Source organism: Pristiophorus japonicus, chromosome 13 (genome assembly GCF_044704955.1).
Source record: "Pristiophorus japonicus isolate sPriJap1 chromosome 13, sPriJap1.hap1, whole genome shotgun sequence".
In the NCBI taxonomy this organism is placed as follows: domain Eukaryota; kingdom Metazoa; phylum Chordata; class Chondrichthyes; family Pristiophoridae; genus Pristiophorus; species Pristiophorus japonicus.
Window position 1 is genome coordinate 105,580,372 of NC_091989.1, and position 18,616 is coordinate 105,598,987.

The 18,616-nt window shown below is 45.9% G+C and overlaps 1 protein-coding gene across 4 annotated transcripts in view; it reads left to right on the forward strand.

Annotated features, from left to right (window-relative positions):
• The window catches only part of LOC139278726 (diacylglycerol O-acyltransferase 1-like), a 247,479-nt gene that overhangs the window by 14,322 nt on the left and 214,541 nt on the right, over nucleotides 1-18,616 (forward strand). Inside the window, exon 2 of one of the 4 annotated variants that reach the window (XM_070897806.1) lies at nucleotides 9,371-9,412. The exons of the other annotated variants lie outside the window; for them this stretch is intronic. The gene's annotated coding sequence lies outside the window, so the exon portion shown is untranslated. The remainder of the gene's footprint in view (nucleotides 1-9,370; nucleotides 9,413-18,616) is intronic. 4 annotated transcript variants of the gene reach the window in all.

Sequence of the window (18,616 nt, forward strand, 5' to 3'; positions counted from 1 at the left end):
AAGAGCTCCTTAAAAGTCCTTCACTGTTCCTCAATTGTGCCACCGTTTAGTCTGTGTTTCCAGTCTACTTTAGCCAACTCTGCCCTCATCCCACTGTAGTCCCTTTTGTTTAAGCATAGTACGCTCGTTTCTGACACAACTTCCTCACCCTCAATCTGTATTACAAATTCAACCATACTGTGATCACTCATTCCGAGAGGATCTTTTACTAGGAGATCGTTTATTTTTCCTGTCTCATTACACAGGACCAGATCTAAGATAGCTTGCTCCCTTGTAGGTTCTGTTACATACTGTTCTAAGAAACAATCCCATATGCATTCTATGAATTCCTCCTCCAGGCTACCCTGTGCGATTTGAGTTGACCAATCGATATGTAGGTTAAAATCCCCCATGACTACTGCCGTTCCTTTTTCACATGCCTCCATTATTCCCTTGATTATTGTGCGCCCCACCGTGAAGTTATTATTTGGGGGCCTATAAACTACGCCCACCAGTGACTTTTTCCCCTTACTATCTCCACCCACAATGATTCATTATTTTGTTCATTAGAGCCAATATCGTCTCTCACAACTGCCCTGATAGCATCCTTTATTAACAGAGCTACCCCACCTCCTTTCCCTTCTTGTCTATCTTTCCGAATCGTCAGATACCCCTGTATGTTTAATTACCAGTCTTGGCCACCCTGCAACCATGTTTCTGTAATGGCCACCAAATCATACCCATTTGTAATGATTTGTGCTGTCAACTCATTTACTTTATTTCAAATGCTGCGTGCATTTAGGTAGAGTGTTTTAATCCTAGTTTTTAAACCATGATTTTTAGTTTTGACCCCTCCTGCAGCCCCTTTATATTCAGTGGCCCTTTTTGTTTTTTGCCTTGGGTTTCTCTGCCCTCCACTTTTACTCATCTCCTTTCTGTCTTTTGCTTTTGTCTCCTTTTAGTTTCCCTCTGTCTCCCTGCATTGGTTCCCATCCCCCTGCCATATAAATTTAACTCCTCCCCAACAGCACTAGCAACACTCCCCCTGGGACATTGGTTCCGGTCCTGCCCAGGTGCAGACCGTCCAGTTTATACTGGTCCCACCTCCCCCAGAACCGGTTCCAATGCCCCAGGAATTTGAATCCCTCCCTGTTGCACCACTGCTCAAGCCACGTATTCATCTGCACTATCCTGCGATTCCTACTCTGACTAGCACGTGGCACTGGTAGTAATCCCGAGATTACTACTTTTGAGGTCCTACTTTTTAATTTAGCTCCCAGCTCCTCGTAGGACCTCATTCCTTTTTTTACCTATGTCGTTGGTACCAATGTGCACCACAACAACTGGCTGTTCTCCCTCCCTTTTTCGAATGTCGTGCACCCGCTCCGAGACATCCTTGACCCTTGCACCAGGGAGGCAACATATCATCCTGGAGTCTCGGTTGCGGCCGCAGAAACGCCTATCTATTCCCCTTACAATTAAATCCCCTATCACTATCGCTCTCCCACTCTTTTTCCTGCCCTCCTGCAACAGAGCCAGCCATGGTGCCATGAACTTGGCTGCTGCTGCCCTCCCCTGATGAGTCATCCCCCTCAACAGTACTCAAAGGAGTGTATCTGTTTTGCAGGGAGATGACCGCAGGGGACCGCTGCACTACCTTCCTTGCACTGCTCTTCCTGCTGGTCTTCCATTCTCTAGCTGGCTGTGGACCCTTCACCTGCGGTAAGACCAACTCGCTACACGTGTTACTCACATCATTCTCAGCATTGTGGATGCTCCAGAGTGAATCCACCCTCGGCTCCAAATCTACAACGCGGTCCGTCAGGAGCTGGAGGCGGAGACACTTCCCGCAGATATAGTCGTCAGGGACACCGGAAGTGACCCTGAGTTCCCACATGGTACAGGAGGAGCATTTCACGTGACCGAGCTCTCCTGCCATGACTTAACCCTTAGATACCCTTAAATTGGCAGCAACAATGTTAAACGGTTACTTACTGATATAAAAAATTAAAAGAAAAGCTACTCACCAATCACCAGCCAATCACTTAGCCCCTTGGCTGTGACGTCACCTTTTGATTTCTTTCTACTTTTTTGCCTTCTCTCCCCGCTGCAGCTGCACAAGCTGGGCCTTTGTAGGCCTCACCAATGCCACGCATTTCTGCCTCTCGGACTGCTGCCGCCTCTCGCTGCCGCTGGGCCTTTATAGGCCTCACCAACGCCACGCACTCCCGCCTCTCGGACTGCTGCCGCCTCTCCTCTTCCGCTGGGCCTTTATAGGCCTCACCAACGCAACGCACTCCCGCCTCTCGGACTGCCGCCACCTCTCGCTGCCGCTGGGCCTTTATAGGCCTCACCAACGCCACGCACTCCCGCCTCTCGGACTACTGCCCGAGTAGGTGCTCGACGGTGTCCCAGCCCGTGACCAATATGTCGTTCTGAAAAACCACCGAGCGTGGTACCGACTTGAGTAGGCTCTCCATGTTTCTTTGGAAGATCGCTGCAGCCGACCGAATTCCAAACGGGCATCTGTTGTAGATGAACAGTCCCTTGTGCGTGTTGATGCAGATGAGACCCATCGAAGACTCCTCCAGCTCCTGCGTTATGTAGGCCGAAGGGCTTTAAGAGGGTGCTTAACCCTGGTAGGAAGTTACTAAAATAGTTGAGGAGTTCCAGGAATGACCGCAGCTCCGTGACGTTCTGTGGCCTGGGTGCGTTCCTGATAGCCTCTGTCTTGGCATTTGTGGGCCGAATGCCATCCGCCGCGATCTTTCTCCCTAAAAACTCCACTTCTGTTGCCATGAAGACACATTGCGACCTCTTCAGCCGTAGCCCTACACGATCCAGTCACTAGAGGATCTCCTCCAGGTTTTGTAGGTGCTCGACGGTGTCCCGACCCGTGACCAATATGTTGTCCTGAAAAACCACCGAGCGTGGTACCGACTTGAGTAGGTTCTCCATGTTTCTTTGGAAGATCGCTGCAGCCGACCGAATTCCAAGCGGGCATCTGTTGTAGATGAACAATCCCTTGTGCGTGTTGATGCAGATGAGACCCATCGAAGACTCCTCCAGCTCCTACGTTATGTAGGCCGAACTCAGGTCGAGCTTGGTGAACGTCTTGCTTCCTGCCAGCGTCGCAAATAGGTCGTCTGCCTTAGGTAGCGGGTATTGGTCCTGTACCGAGAAACGATTAATAGTTACTTTATAATCGCCACAAATCCTGACCGTGCCATCACTTTTAAGTACTGGAACAATCGGGCTGGCCCACTCGCTGAATTTCACTCTGGAGATGATGTCCTCGCGTTGCAGCCTGTCCAGCTTGATTTCCACTCTCTCCCTCATTATGTGAGGTACCGCTCGCGCCTTGTGGTGAATGGGTCGTGCCTCTGGGACCAAGTGGATCCGCACCTTCGCCCCGGAAAAGTTTCCAATGCCTGGCTCAAAAAGGGAAGGAAATTTGTTAAGAACCTGGGTACATGAGGCCTCAACGACATGTGATAGCGCTCGGATGTCATCCCAGTTCCAGAAGATTTTGCCCAGCCAGCTCCTTCCAAGCAGTGTGGGGCCATCGCCTGGGACAATCCAGAGTGGCAGTTTGTGCACTGTGCCCTTGTAGGTGACCTTGACCATGGCGCTGCCCAGGATAGTGATGAGCTCTTTGGTGTACGTTCTCAGTTTCGTGTGGATGGGGCTCAGGGCTGGTCTGAGTTCCTTGTTGCACCACAGTCTCTCAAACATCTTTTTACTCATGATGGATTGACTAGCGCCAGTGTCCATTTCAATGGCTATGGGTAAGCTATTCAATTTTACATTTAGCATTGTAGGTGGACATTTCGTCGAAAATGTGTGCATCCCATGTACTTCAGCATCTGCCTCCTCTCTCTGAGGCTCGAAATTGCTTTGATCCACCATGGACCGATCTTCTTCTGTCACGTGGTGGTTAGCAGGATTTGCAGAGCTTGCAGCTCGTTTGCAAGCTCGTTGGAGGTGCCCCATTGTTCCACAGCTCTTGCAAACATAGTCTTTGAAGCAGCATGAATAGGCTGAATGGAAGCCTCCACAACGCCAACAAGGTGTGAATTGCCTTGCATTCATCCTTTGTTGCGGACTCTGAGTCATCTGGGCCACCTGAGGCCTGCTGGCAGTTGCAGACTCGTGGGTTCTGCCCTGTACATTTCTGCTCGCAAACACAGTTCCAGTTAATTTATGAACATTGCTAGCACTTGTGTGCTGAGAGATTTGTTTGGTGTTATCACTGGTGGACATAAATGCCTGTGGTATCGCAATGGCCTTACTGAGGGTCGGTGTCTCTACAGTCAAAAGTTTTCGTAGGATGGTCTCGTGGCCAGTGCCCAGTACAAAAAAGTCTCTGAGCATCTGCTCCAGGTAGCCATCAAACTCACATTGTCCTGCAAGTCACCTTAGCTCGGCGACGTAGCTCGCCACTTCCTGACCTTCAGATCGCTGGCACGTGTAGAACTGATACCTCGCCATCAGCACGCTCTCCCTCGGGTTAAGATGCTCCCGAACCAGAGTACACAGCTCCTCATATGACTTATCTGTGGGTTTCACCGGAACCAGAAGATTCTTCATGAGGTTGTAGGTCGGTGCCCCACAGACCATGAGGAGGACGCTCTCCATTTTGCAGCGCTTCCTTCTCCGTCCAGCTCGTTGGCTACAAAGTACTGGTCTAGCCGTTCGACATAGGCTTCCCAGTCCTCACCCTCGGAGAACTTCTCCAGGATGCCCACAGTTTGCTGCATCTTTGCGTTGGGTTAATATACTCGTCGCCAGTTATTGTGTTCCCAACACAGATGAGACTGAACACAGGGAGGTTAGAGTAACAGTGACCTCAGTCTTTATTAAGACACTCCAGAGTGAGGAACAGGCTTATATACAGTGCTCCCAAGTGATGCTGGGATCCCTTGGGACTTCAGGGGATGCACTCCCTGGTGGCGGAACATGGGAGTGCATGCTTTACAGATAATCTGAATAGTCAGCAATAACCATGAGCGGCCATTTTAGAAAGAGTTAATACATTTGAAATTAGTACGGATAATACATATAAAGTTGGTAGCTACAGTGATACAGATTCTCATTCCCCCCTTTTATCATTTCATGATAACTCTGGTGGCTAATCCAGGAGTATTGCATTTAGTCGTTCGCATTCTCTTTCCTGCTCCTCCTTGTTGTCTGTGAGTCCGCCTCGAGCTTCTTCGCAAGGTCTTATCAATGTCTGTTTAGGTTCTCATATCGTGTCGGAATATTATTGAATTGATAACTTCTGGAGCCTTGGTACAAGGCCGAAGAGAGGCCTTTTACCTCATGGGCCAGTGCAGGAACCAGCACTTTAACCCTTGTCCCGCTGGTACCCCTAATGCCAAATTTCTCTTACAATTCCCCCCTTTTGGTCCTTGGCTATACGCCAAGCTGGCCATATTTCCCAATAACTATCTCCCTGTAGGCAAGTTCCAGATAGGTTCGTTCACCTGGGTGGCCATCTCCCAAGCTTCGGGACCTCCTGAAACCTTCCCACAGAGTTATATAAGGTAAGTCCATCCTGTAGGACTGCTTAAATTTTCATCCCTTATGGCCTTAATCATAGTGCGTGCCCTGACTTATCATTTGGCCTGTTTAATTCGTGCACATGTTAATCCCATCATGACCATCAGAACCAGACCCTGTATTATTACAAGTACATATGATATTATTCTTAAACATGGGTGAATCTGAATATTAAGTCCAATGTCCCACAGCTTTGAGTACCAGGGCTGATCAGCCAGCATTGCGTTAGTGTCTCTCTGTAAGTTGTCTATTTCTTCCATCAGCCAGACATAACGTCGTCTTTGATTCTGGATTTCTTGCTCCAAACGTAATTGTTCCTCATTTAGTTCCGGTATCTGTTTGCCTTGCGGTTCCCATACCGCCTCTTCGTACCCTTCTCGGAGGGTATCCATGATTGTTCCGTGGATGATTTCCGTTGTCTTGGGATATATGTGGTATCCATTTACATCTATTTTTCCCATGGGCCTGAAACAGAAGTTAGGGTTGGTGATGACACAGGGGGTGACTCCTCCCCTGGTCTTAATCATCAGGTTGGCTGCTCCTGTGCTCCATTCCCTTGTGAAGCAGCGATTGTTTCGGAATCGTGTTTGAGAGGAGTGATACTCAGCATGCATCCGTTTGTTTGGTGGAATCTGCAATCATCATTCGTCATTCATGGCCTACCTCGACATAAAACCACTTGGTTAATTTTATAGCAGTCAGTTATGTCAATGCCTTTGGTACTATTGTTAATTTTAACCACGCGTCTGGCAGGCTGATGGTAACGCCGCCGAGTTTGGTTTCTTACTTCACCGATATTATCGATCTGGTATAAGGGGTCTCCCTTTGTTACATCATACTGTGGTATGGACAACATAAATCCGATCATATTCACCCGCCCAGTAATACATCTGAATTTTGGCACCCATGCGTGACTATTCCTTCGTACCTCGCATGTGTTATTCATTTTTTTTATCTAGAGTCCAATTGTTAAGCATGCTGTTCGGAATCCAATCTGATATGTCTCCATTCTGGAGTTGCTCCAAGTTATGTTGTATCTCACTTAATATCCAGGCCCCATACCCGGAGCAAACTATCTCAGCCTGTAATCGTTTACTTATATCTTTCCCCATTGCGTGGATCAATTTTATTGTCTTGGCATTTCGGCAATGTATGGGCCACTTGTAACAGTTCCCCTTCTGCGCCATCTCCCAACTGCGCTTGTTGGGCTTGGTTATCCAAGTCCCCCCCACTAAACCACTCAAGACTACGCCATTAAGTTGTTAACCCGGTCGTATATTGCATACAGGCCTATGGAAATCATCGTCGTAACCCCTGCTGCATAACCCGTGCCTAGTGTTTCCAGTATTCCCCTTTTTGTTCGACCCTGCCCTGTTCCATTTCTGACATTAAATCTCAGGGTAGTGGATTCCGGGCCTTCGAGGATCCATTGTGCCAGGTTCTGGTATAGACTTATAGTTTCATTCCCACAGAAGCTAGGAAAAATGATATCCATTAAATTTAGGTTAAGTAGTCGCTGATGCACCCCAAATTATATCCTTTCTTTAGATTCCTTTATTACTAGCCCCCCTTTGGCTCCAGTCTTTATGGACGGGCTTATGGGGGGACTTGCGTGGTTGTGCTGGGAAGAGTTGTTGTCCCCAGGGTGGTTGTCGGGGCAGTGGTAGGGCTTCCCAGGGTCCCTTTGGGCGTGTTTGGTGTCCCAGCCGGACCTTTATTGTCATCTTTCCTCCACACTCCATCCGCCCCCCTTTTTAGGTTGTATTCCTTCTGCGCATGATCAATACCGGCTTCTCCGTGTTGTTACCGTGTCACGCTTCAGGACATACACCTTATATTCCAGAGACCTCCCTTGGTCTTCATTTTATCCCACTGGCCAGTTTTCCTAAACATCCTGGCGTCCCACCCCCCTTTTGCTCCGTTCTGTTCCCACCCTTCTGTTTCTTGTGGGTGGATTTGGCTGCTTGTTTACAGCTTCGTCCGCCCAGGCATGAGCTTCTAGAACTGAAATTCCATCCAGTTGGATTTCTGCGCCCTTCCCCTTTTGGTCCTATGAACTTGCTCCTGTCCTCGGAATCTACTGGCGCCCATGGCATCGGCAGCCTGCTGCATTACAACCTTACTTAATACACTATACATAGCCATGCGTTAAAATAAGTTCTGTCCTTGCTCCAGTCCTTGGCTGCTGGGATGCATATTTCGGCAGTTAAATTAAACAAAGCTAGTTCATGTAGTTGTGTCTTTCCTGCGTGTGCTATATCTCTCGTAGTCCATCTGTATTATCCAGTGCCTGCATGGGCCTCAAGGTTCCCAATATCCTGAATCTCCAGAGTCGAAGCAGCCGCTGTGGTCCCATCTCGGTGAGTGTTTTATCTGCAAATTTTAAACAGATAGCCTGGTCGTCACCAGGTATTAGGTTCTGGTCTACTCATCTTTTATCCATGCATGTTGCAGTCACTGAAATCGGAGGTAAGGGTTAGGTTGGGTTTGTGGACTACACTTACCCACCGTGGGGTACATTGGCTCTATTGCCATAGGTGATGGTGCTATGGTTGCGCACTGCACTATCCATCTGGCCACGTTTCAAAAAAATTCTCTTCCAGCTTATTTATCTTAGCTTTTAACTCTTGAATTTGTTTTGTTTGAGTATCTTTCTTTTATTTGTATCAGGCGAGTATTATTACATAGGCTAGTTCTGTTTTTATTTTTATTCTGACTATCGCACCATTTCCTCTGTGAGGTGAGTCTTTTTTATTCTATTAAGAAATCCAAATTAATAATGTCCAGTATAAAACAGCTGTCAATGGAAAGGGTTAACTCCTTTACAGGTTTGTAAGAAAGCCTGATGTCATTACGTGACTTCGCGTAATCATCCGAAAAATTATTTTTTAAGTCTTCTCATCAGGAAAGACGGCATTTTAGATTAAATTCCAATTTTTTCTTAACTTCTAATTCAACTGCTTGCCAAAAGTTTTTTTTTATTGATTTACACATTTTTAATAGCTATTTTGTTTACTGAAATCCAATTTTCACACACGCTGTGTACATTCCAACATTTCGTTTTATTTTACGGTCCTGTTCACTGGGCAAATCTTGTGTTTTATTTCTCTCTCAGCACAAAATCTAAACATCCGTGCCAGTTCCATTTTCTATAAGAATTTTAAAATTTAGTAAGATTCTCTAATTCCCAGTTCTTTCTGTGCTGAGTTCGCATAGCTTAGGTCTTTTCTCCTCATTATTTTCAAAACCCTCCTGCTTGTTTAGACTGTTCGGGACTTTTCTTGATAAACAACATCCATTTTGGAAATCTTTCAAACTGCAGTGAAACTTTCTCGTAATTTAAAATCATTATCAATGGAGAGTGTCTTTTACTTCTTCGAATTATTTTTTTCCCCCAATTAAGCCAATATCTTTTTCACAGCCGATATCAACTAGTATTTAGTAAGTTATGTATTTTTCCATCGCAAACAACCCTTTTTTTTCCAGCACCTAATTAGTGCGTTACGTCTTTTTTCCAGATCACCTTTCTTCAAATTAGGTTTTGTATTTTACACGGAGGGCTCATGTCTCTGTAAATTTGTTAATTTAAAATCATCAGACAATCGAAGGCACTTTTCCTTTCAAATTCGTTCAATTTGTTTACTTTCAAAGTTGCATCTTTATCTTTTTCTTTTCTCCATAACTAGAACGGAGTCTAGCATGTAGGCTTTGAGGGCTGCTTTTTGTTATCTCAAAATGTTCCAGTTTCAAGGTCGTTAAAATGTATTTTTCTAAACTGCTAAAGCTTGCTGTTTTAACATTTTCAAAAGTCCCTTTTACACCTTCGCAGATAGCTCGCCACTCGCCCAGGAGTTTGACCTGATCCCTGAAGGTATTTCTAGATTGTTTCCAAACCTTTTAGTTTTATTTCCTCCTCTTTTCTTTAAGAGATCAGATTTAATTTAATAACTTTTTTTTTTAGTTTGAATCCACCTCAGTATTTTGCTGTGCATTCTCTTAATATCTCAAAATCCCAATTCAAATTTTGTAATTTCAATCTTTATTTAAAACTCTTTTTTTTTGAGCTAGAAGCTTTTTTAAAAGGCATTCTTTATCTCATTCCTAGACTAAATTTATGTCTTTCGACCCAATGTAAACAATCCTCTGTGCATTTCCTAGCTCCGTAACTTATCATCCGAATAAATCCACACCTGCGTTTCTAACTTAAAATGTCTTAAAACTTCCCACATACAGGACAACACTACAAAGGGTTGAAAAAACTTTCACTTTGTTTGGAAAAGTGGGTGGAGCTAAAATAAACAGACAGCTGTACCACTCTTCCAAACAGGCTTTCAGAAACATGAAAACATAAAAAATTCATTCCGCAGTCAAAAAATCACACAAGGACTCTCACTCAATGACAGGCATTCACACAAGTCTCTTTTCATTCAACAAAGCTTATTAATTTTTTTTTTGGCCGGCTCTATTTTTGGATCCATGATTGCCCATTCCCGCGTCGCCCCGCGGTAAAGAAATATTTTATCCTTACACAATTCCTCGCGTCGCCCCGCGATTTAGTTTTACACAATTCCTCGCATCGCCCCGTGATTTAGTTTTACACAATTTCCCTTTCCCTCCGCGTCACCCCACGGTGTTCCTATTCGCATCGCCCCGCGATAGTCTATTTCCCTTTCCCTCTGCGTAACCCCGCGGTGTTCCTATTCGCGTCGCCCCGCGATTTCCTAAGTTAAAAGGTATTCGCCAGATTGACCTGGATCTTGTTCGGATGCTACCTGAGAACCAGCGAGTGGCAAAACTTTCTTCAGACTTTTGGGACTGGAGGAAACCGAGGTGGTATTTAAAAGGTACTCACTCCGGTGGCCATTTTCCTCCCGTCTCGTCCGAGGCTAGTTCGGCTCTTAATTCGCAAGTCCCCGGCGGTCGTCCGTTGAGATCCCACTTCTGACACCAAATGTTAATACGGATTCTTTTTCCCTCAATCTGTTTCAGCGAATACACTGACTCGAATACTTTAAAGTTTAGTTCAGACTAACTTTATTCAAGCTTCATCGATGAAGGGTCTTGCTCTGATAAAGGGGCACCGACTCCATGAGTCTGTCGAATCCACCAGAGCAAGCAAAAATCATTACAAAATCAATACATTTATACAGTTCATGACTGGTACAACCCCTTTTCATTGTCTTATCACATCAGCTACCGTGGCATAGATACAAGCTAAATTAGTCATTTACACAGTTAATTAAGCAATGTCCCTAATCATGAGAGAAGATTAAGTCATCTCCAGCTTATCCTTGTTTTGCAGACAAGGAAGGCACGCATAGTTCTGCTTCTCTGGGTATTCCTACATCTGTTGCTACATTCACATATACGGTCCCTCAAGGTTGTATCACAAGACAAGTCTCTCATTGTTCTCTCCTATAGTGAAATCTGAATAGTCAGCAATAACCATGATCGGCCATTTTAGAAAGAGTTAATACATTTGAAATTAGTACGGATAATACATATAAAGTTGGTAGCTACAGTGATACAGATTCTCAATTCTAGGTTCAAAAAAAGTCTTATCCAAGTTTTTAACTTACTATTGAACCAAATGGTTAACGGGAGTTGTGTTCTTCCTCCTCCTACCCCCTCCCCTTGGTTGATTCTGGAGATCTAAAATGGCAAGTTTTTGCAGAGGTGGTAAAATAGGTATGGGAAATATCTATATGATGTGTATTCTTATTTACGTTGCATGCTATGTAAACATTTCCTATGGGCATTTCCATGTTAAGGTGCCCATGTGGCTCCCTGTCACATGATGGGGCTGTACCACTAGGATGAAGCTGTTGGGCCTCTCCATTTCCCTCGAGCACAGTAACCAACAGGTTAAAACCTTTGTCCTCTCTGCCTAGGAACTGTGTCAACGGCTGCAGTCAGGTCAAGAAGGATGAGATGGGATCGTGCACTGTCACAGTCACAGGGGATATTGTTTGTGACTTTGATTAGAGCCATTTTAGTGCTGTCACTTGGGCCTGATTGGAGAGGTTCAAACACGGAGTTGGGGAAAAGATGGCCATGAATTTGGAAGATTGCTGCTTGTGGGTCTTGTAGATAAGGCAAATTGAGAGCTATGGCTGTGGCTATCCTTGGGGGAAGCTTGGCTTGGTGGGCAAGGGGAAGGGAGGAATGCGACAGAGGAATTTGGGGGTGGGGGGGGGGGAGGAAATACCAGAGAGGGCAAAAATGAAAGGAGGCATGATTGGGTAAGGGAGGAAGCAGGAGAGAAGGGGTCAAGAGAAGAAAAAGAGAGATAAAAGTAATGGGTTTGGGCAAAAATGAGCACATAAATTGACACAGGAGAAATTCAAGTTACGTAAGCATGGCAAAGATTAGGATAGATATGTCCTGATTGTAAATGCAGATTATGGAGAAGACAATAAGAGAGAGTCCAAAATTAAAGTGAGAGGGGTTGTAGTGGGTTAAAGTTGACTTGTAGATGGGGTGGAGTCAGCTTTGAGCACTGACGAACTAATGTCCAGGTTTGGACACAAATGTGAAGGAGGGTGAGTGAGTCTAGGAAGTGTTTGAGGGACAGGGTATCAATGGGTATGCTGCTAAGGTATTCCCATAGAAAATGGAGAGCCAAGGTAGTGTGGAGAATCGACTATGAGGCAGCATAGGGAACGTGCACTGGGTTTAGACCGTCGTGAGACAGGTTAGTATGACCCTACTTATGATGTGTTGTTGCAATAGTAATCCTGTTCAGTACAAGAGGAACCACAGGCCAGGGGTCGAGACGATACTCAGATACACACCATTCTCAAGCCTAACAATAAAATGTTGAATAACTCCAACAACATGTTTTAAAGTTTTATTAATTTTATTGAATGTAATTAAATTAGTGATATCTGTAAAAATGCACAGAAACAGACAATGAATCGCTGCCTCTTTCTCAAAGTTTTCAGTTGTTGCCAGTATTTATGACAAGACTGTACTTTTAGACTGTGAAATAAAGACGTGGGGCGAGAAATTTGGTTGGGTATCGCCTCCCGTTAGCGCCCCGGAGCGGCGGTAAAGCTTCACTCATGGCTTAACGCCCGGCCGCGGAGATTTTAGTGTCGCACGGAAACTTTGGTTGACTTTTACTGGCGGCGCTAACAGTTATCGCATCGCCGTCTAACGCCAAGCCAGATCTTAACGTCAGTACGTGTGCAACGTCCTGCTAGCGCCTCGGATGCAAACTTCGGTTTCTGCGCCTCATTTACCGACACCCGCTGAACATGCCAGGGAAAGCAGGCGGTCCCAGCCTCTTTGTGTGATGTTATTTAAAGGGATGACCAATCGGGTTACTCAGAGGTCACAGTGAGTGCTACATTTCCACATAGCACAGTGCGTGTAATCTCTGGGATTGCTGAGGCAGTTTGTCTTCAAAATTACAGTCAAGTAGCGATTTGAGGTGTGCATTTAGATGGGTGCATTGCTAACACGCGACCTTTGCCTCCTCCAAGCAATTGGTAAGTGGCATCTATAGAGAAGGGAGATTGGGAATGTGGGGCACGAATGAGGAGACCTCGTAGATGTCAGGATAGGAGGCCTTACCGCCCATAGGTTTATCGGGAGCACTCATCATACCTAGACATGTTTGAGGAGCAGGGCCTTAGAAGGCTGTGGTTCCGCGAGGAGGTCGTCACCAAGCTATGCCATCTCTTGCAGCCAGACCTAGAAGCTGATATCAGCATCAAGACTTCTCTGTCCGTCACAGTGAAGGTAACTATGATGCTCAGTTTCTATGCCTCTGGCTCCTTCCAGGCTGTGGCAGGGGGCATCTGCAGCATGTTACAATATGCTGCTCATTGCTGCATCCGCAAGTTCCCAGATGCTCTCTACCGCTGGAGAATGGACTACATAAACTTTCCCAAGAAGAGGGAGAAACAGGAGGAACGGTCATGTGGGTTCATCAGGATAGCAGGCTTTCTGATGGTTCAGGGCGCCATTGATTGCATCCACGTGGCATTGCATGCACCACATCAGAATGCAGAGGTGTTTCACAACCACAAGGACTACCACTCTCAATGTACAGTTTGTGTGCGACCACACGCAGCGCATCCTCGTTGTGAATACCCGCTATTCTGGCAGTACACCTCACTGAATGCCGCTATTCTGGCAGTGTACACGCTGCTTTCAACCTACGGGGAGCAATGTGCCATGACTCTTCCAGCCACTGCATTAAGGTTGCGGCTGGCTTCTTGGTGACAAAGGCTATGGTCAAGCCATCTGGCTTGTGCCATCGCTCCGCAACCCCAACACCCATGCTGAGCATTGGTACAACAAGAGCCATGCAGCTACCTGAAACCTCGTAGAGCCAACTATTGCGGTGCCAACGCAATGTTTCCGATGCCTTGGCTGCTCTGGAGGCAGCCTTCAGTACTCCCCTGATCAAGTCTTGTGCTTCATTGTGGTCTGCTGCATGCTGCACAACCTGGCCATCATGAGGGCCCAGGCATTGCCACTGGGGATTGCAGCTCCACTTCGGGAGAAGGAAGAGGACCATGATGATGTACAGCATGGGGAGGCAGAGGAGGAGGAGGATCAGCAGCCACCAGTGCATCATCACCCCCGGCAACCAAATTCTAATTTGATTAATGGTTTTTGTTAAAGTTTAAAATTGTTAATTTGTGGATTCTAGTGCCAAAAGGGGTCACTTGATTTAAAGTTTCGACTAAAATAGTTGTAGAGCTGTTGACACAGGCTGTCCTGTTCAATAAATTTTTAAGTCTGTTCACGGACTCCCAGGCTGCCTGCAATTTCTGCGGCCTGGAGGAGTCCGTGTTCCATGTTTATGTTTAGTGCGTGATGTTGCAGCCCCTCTTCCATTATTTAAAGGGGCTGCTCCTCGATTTTTGGCTACACTTCAGTCCCATGCTCCTGATCTTTGGGCATCCGGTGCGGAGGGGAGCGGGCAGGTCGGTGGGCCACCTCGTAGGACTACTCCTGGGCCTGGCCAAGGTGGCCATTAACAGGTCCAGGCAAAGAGCGGTTAAGGAGGTTGTTCATCCCGATTGCCTGCCTCTCTTCCATGGCTATGTTCGTGCCAGGGTGTCCCTGGAGATGGAGCACGTGGTGTCCACCGGTACACTTGTGGCCTTCTGTGGGCACCGGAGGGACTGGAGTACATCATCACCCCCAGCAACCAAATTTTAATTTGATTTAAGTTTCTGTAAAAGCTTAATTTGAAATTTGTGGAGTGCTCTCGCCAAAAGGGGGCACTTGATTTTATGTTCTATTAAAATAGTTGTAGAGCTGTTGAGTTGTGAGCTGTTTAGCCTATCACGTGATGTTCACAAGACTCAATAAAACCCCAGATGAGGCAGGTGGTTGTGAGCCTAGTGGATGAACTGCTAATGTGTAGTGTGATTGTTAAACTTTTGCTAATCTACCAACTAATTCTTAATAGCAATGTGTTGCTATGAATTCTTAAGCAAAGAACCCAAGTAGCAAATAAATTACAAAAGTGTTGAACTGACAAAAATAGCTTGTGGAAAGCCATTTATGGTCATTGAAAAGCAATTAAAGATTATTGAGAGTGATTAACACCTATTAAGCTAAGAAGGTAATATGGATGTGACAGTGAGTTATGTCAGTAATTTGGGAGCCTTTGACAAGAATAAGGAATTGTTTAGATCCTACAGTAAAAGATTGCAAATGTTTTTTTTAGAGCTAATGATGTCAATGAAGTCCCAACAGGTGTGGCAAATTCACAAATAAGGAATCAAGCAGTGCAGCAGAAGATGAAAGCTATTCTGTCAGTCATAATTGAGCAGAGAATTATGATATCTTTTTGAATTTGTTAACCTTGAGAAAGGTTAAGGATGCTTCATTCTCAGACATACTACAGATATTGGAGAATCATTTTGACCCACAGGTTTTAGAAATAGCGAAGAGCTATAAAGTTTGCAATGAGAAACCAAAGAACTATCAGTGAATACATTGTTGCCATAAGAAAATTATCTCTACACTGCAATTTTGAAGGATCCCTAGATAGGGCTCTTTGAGATAAATTTGTATGTGGACTAACGGATAAACGCATCCAATCAAAATTGTTAGGTATGGATGATCTCTCTTTTGAAAAAGCTTGCAAGATATCCATCTCCATGCAGATGCAGAGGAAAATATTAAGGAATTTCACCCATTACCGGCAGTAGCAGCAGTTCACAGTCACCGGGCTATAGAAATGCAGAAGAGGGTGAGCCCAAGTCGGAGGGAGAGTTATGAAACTAAGAAGAATAGATGTCATAGGTGTAATGGCAACCATACCCCGCACAACAGTGTTGGTTCAAGTGGGCAAGATGCTACCGGTGCCTAGAAAGTGGACACATTGCAGCAGCATGTAAATCCAAAGACAGGCCCAACGATAATCAAAGATTTCACTGGAAAACCGATCAGAACAGTTTAGGTTTTGTGTATATGCAGTGAAGGGCAAGGCAGTACATTCCTTATGTCAGGATTTCAGAATGTTAGTACTGATTAATAATCGACAGAGTAATATGACAATAGATACAGCGGCTGAATGCTCAATAATGAGACAGGATACTGATAACTGGGAATATCAAGAAAGCTAACACTAGGATGGATGTAAGGGTTCCAAGGAAACTCAAGAGGACACAGGTAGATAGAGGTCTGCAATCCTGAGCTTCACGCCCTGAAAACAGAAATTCCCCAAGATGGTCTCGAGTCAAACAAGAATATAGAAAATGGGCATGGCCAGCCAACTGCAAAGAAATGTGGAATAACTCCAGTAGTTAGCTTCCAATCAGTTCCATTCGAATCAATTCCAGTAGTTAGCTTTGGAATTGCTAAAAGCTTACAAAAAGATACTCAGGCTCAGCAGATGAATTTGTTAAATTTTAATCATGATAAGTAATCTTTTTGAAAGATTGTACATGTTATGTATTTAACCCCTTGTAACCTGCATCACACTTGACGACCAGAGGGCCTACCTGTTGGAGTCCCAAGGGATCCCAGCATCCCTTGGGTCACAGTATATAAGCAGGCCACCCACGAGGTACCTGCACTCTGGAATCTTAATAAAGGAGCTAAGGTCACACTTGCTCAATACACACAGTACTCAGTCTGACCATTTATTAGGAGTGTAACAATTGGCGACAAGGTAATGAACAACCGCATGAAAATGCAAAGAACAGTCGGCATCCTGGAGAAGTTCTCAGAGGGGGACGATTGGGAAGCCTTCGTGGAGAGACTCGACCAATACTTTGTGGTCAACGAGCTGGTAGGAGACGAGAACGCTACCAAATGAAAGGCGATTCTCCTAACTGTCTGTAGAGCAACAACCTATGGCCTCATGAAGAATCTCCTGGCCCCGGCAAAACCAGCAGAGAAATCCTACGAAGAATTGTGTATGCTGGTCCGGGAGCACCTAAATCCTAAGGAAAGCATTTTGATGGCAAGATATCGGTTCTATACGTGTCAACGATCGGAGGGCCAGGAAGTAGCAAGCTACGTCGCCGAACTAAGGCGCCTTGCAGGACATTGTGAGTTTGAGGGATTCCTAGAACAAATGCTCAGAGACTTTTTTGTACTGGACATCGGACATGAGAAAATCCTTCGCAAACTGTTGACTGCAGAAACTCCGAATCTGAGTAAAGCCATAATGATAGCCCAGGTGTTTATGTCCACCAGCGACAACACTAAGCAGATTTCACAGAACAAAGAAGTTTCGGCCAGTACTGTGCATAAAGTAATGTCGGTTTTGAGCAGAAATGTACAGGGAAAAACGTACTAGCCGGCTGCTGTGGCCCGACCTCAATTGACCCAGAGTCCGCCATCATCTATTAATGTGAGGCAGTTAACACCCTATTGGCGCTGCGGAGGTGATCATCGGTCCCATCAATGCCGCTTTAAGCACTATGCGTGCAATGGCTGCAGAACAATGGGACACCTCCACCGAATGTGCAGGCGAGCTGCAAACCCTGCAAACCACCATATTGCAGAGGAAGATCGATCCACAGTTGATCAGACGGAATTGGAAACTCGTACTGAGAAGGCAGAGGTGTACGGGATACACACGTTCATACAAAATGCCCATCAATAATATTGAAAGTTGAACTGAACGGTATTCCAGTGTCTATGGAGCTGGATACGGGGGCAAGTCTATCCATAATGAGTAAAACGGCCTTCAACAGGCTGTGGGGAAAGAAGGCACACAGGCCCAAGCTCAGCTCCAATCACACCAAATTAAGGACTTACACCAAGGAACTAATCCCTGTAATTGGCAGTGCTGAAGTCAAAGTCTCCTATGATGGAGCAGTACGCGAACTCCCGCTGTGGATTGTGCCAGGGGATGGCCCCACGTTGTTTGGCAGAAGCTGGCTGGGGAAAATCCATTGGAACTGGGACGACATCCGAGTGTTTTCGTCCGTCGACGACACCGCATGTACCCAGGTTCTAAGCAAGTTCCCTTCGTTATTCGAGCCAGGCATTGGAAGCTTTTCGGGGGCGAAAGTGCAGATCCATTTGGTTCCCGGTACACGACCCATCCACCACAAGGCTCGGGCGGTACTGTACATGATGCGTGAAAAAGTGGAAATCGAGCTGGACAGGCTGCAACATGAAGGCATCATCGCGCCGGTGGAGTTCAACAACTGAGCCAGTCCGATTGTTCCGGTGCTCAAGGAGGACGGTACGGTTAGAATTTGGGGGGACTATAAAGTAACAATTAACTGTTTTTCGCTGCAGGACTAGTACCCGCTACCAAAGGCAGACGACCTATTCGTGATCCTGACTGGAGGGAAGACGTTCACCAAGCTGGACCTGACCTCGGCCTACATGACGCAGGAGCTGGAGGAGTCTTCGAAAGGCCTCACCTGCATCAACACGCACAACGGTCTGTTTATCTACAACCGGTGCCGGTTCGGGATTCGGTCGGCCGCAGCGATCTTCCAGCGGAACATGGAGAGCCTGCTAAAGTCGGTTCCTTGCACAGTGGTCTTACAGGATGACATATTGGTTACAGGTCAGGACACCATGGAGCACTTGAAGAATCTGGAGGAGATTCTCAGTCGGTTGGATCGTGTGGGGC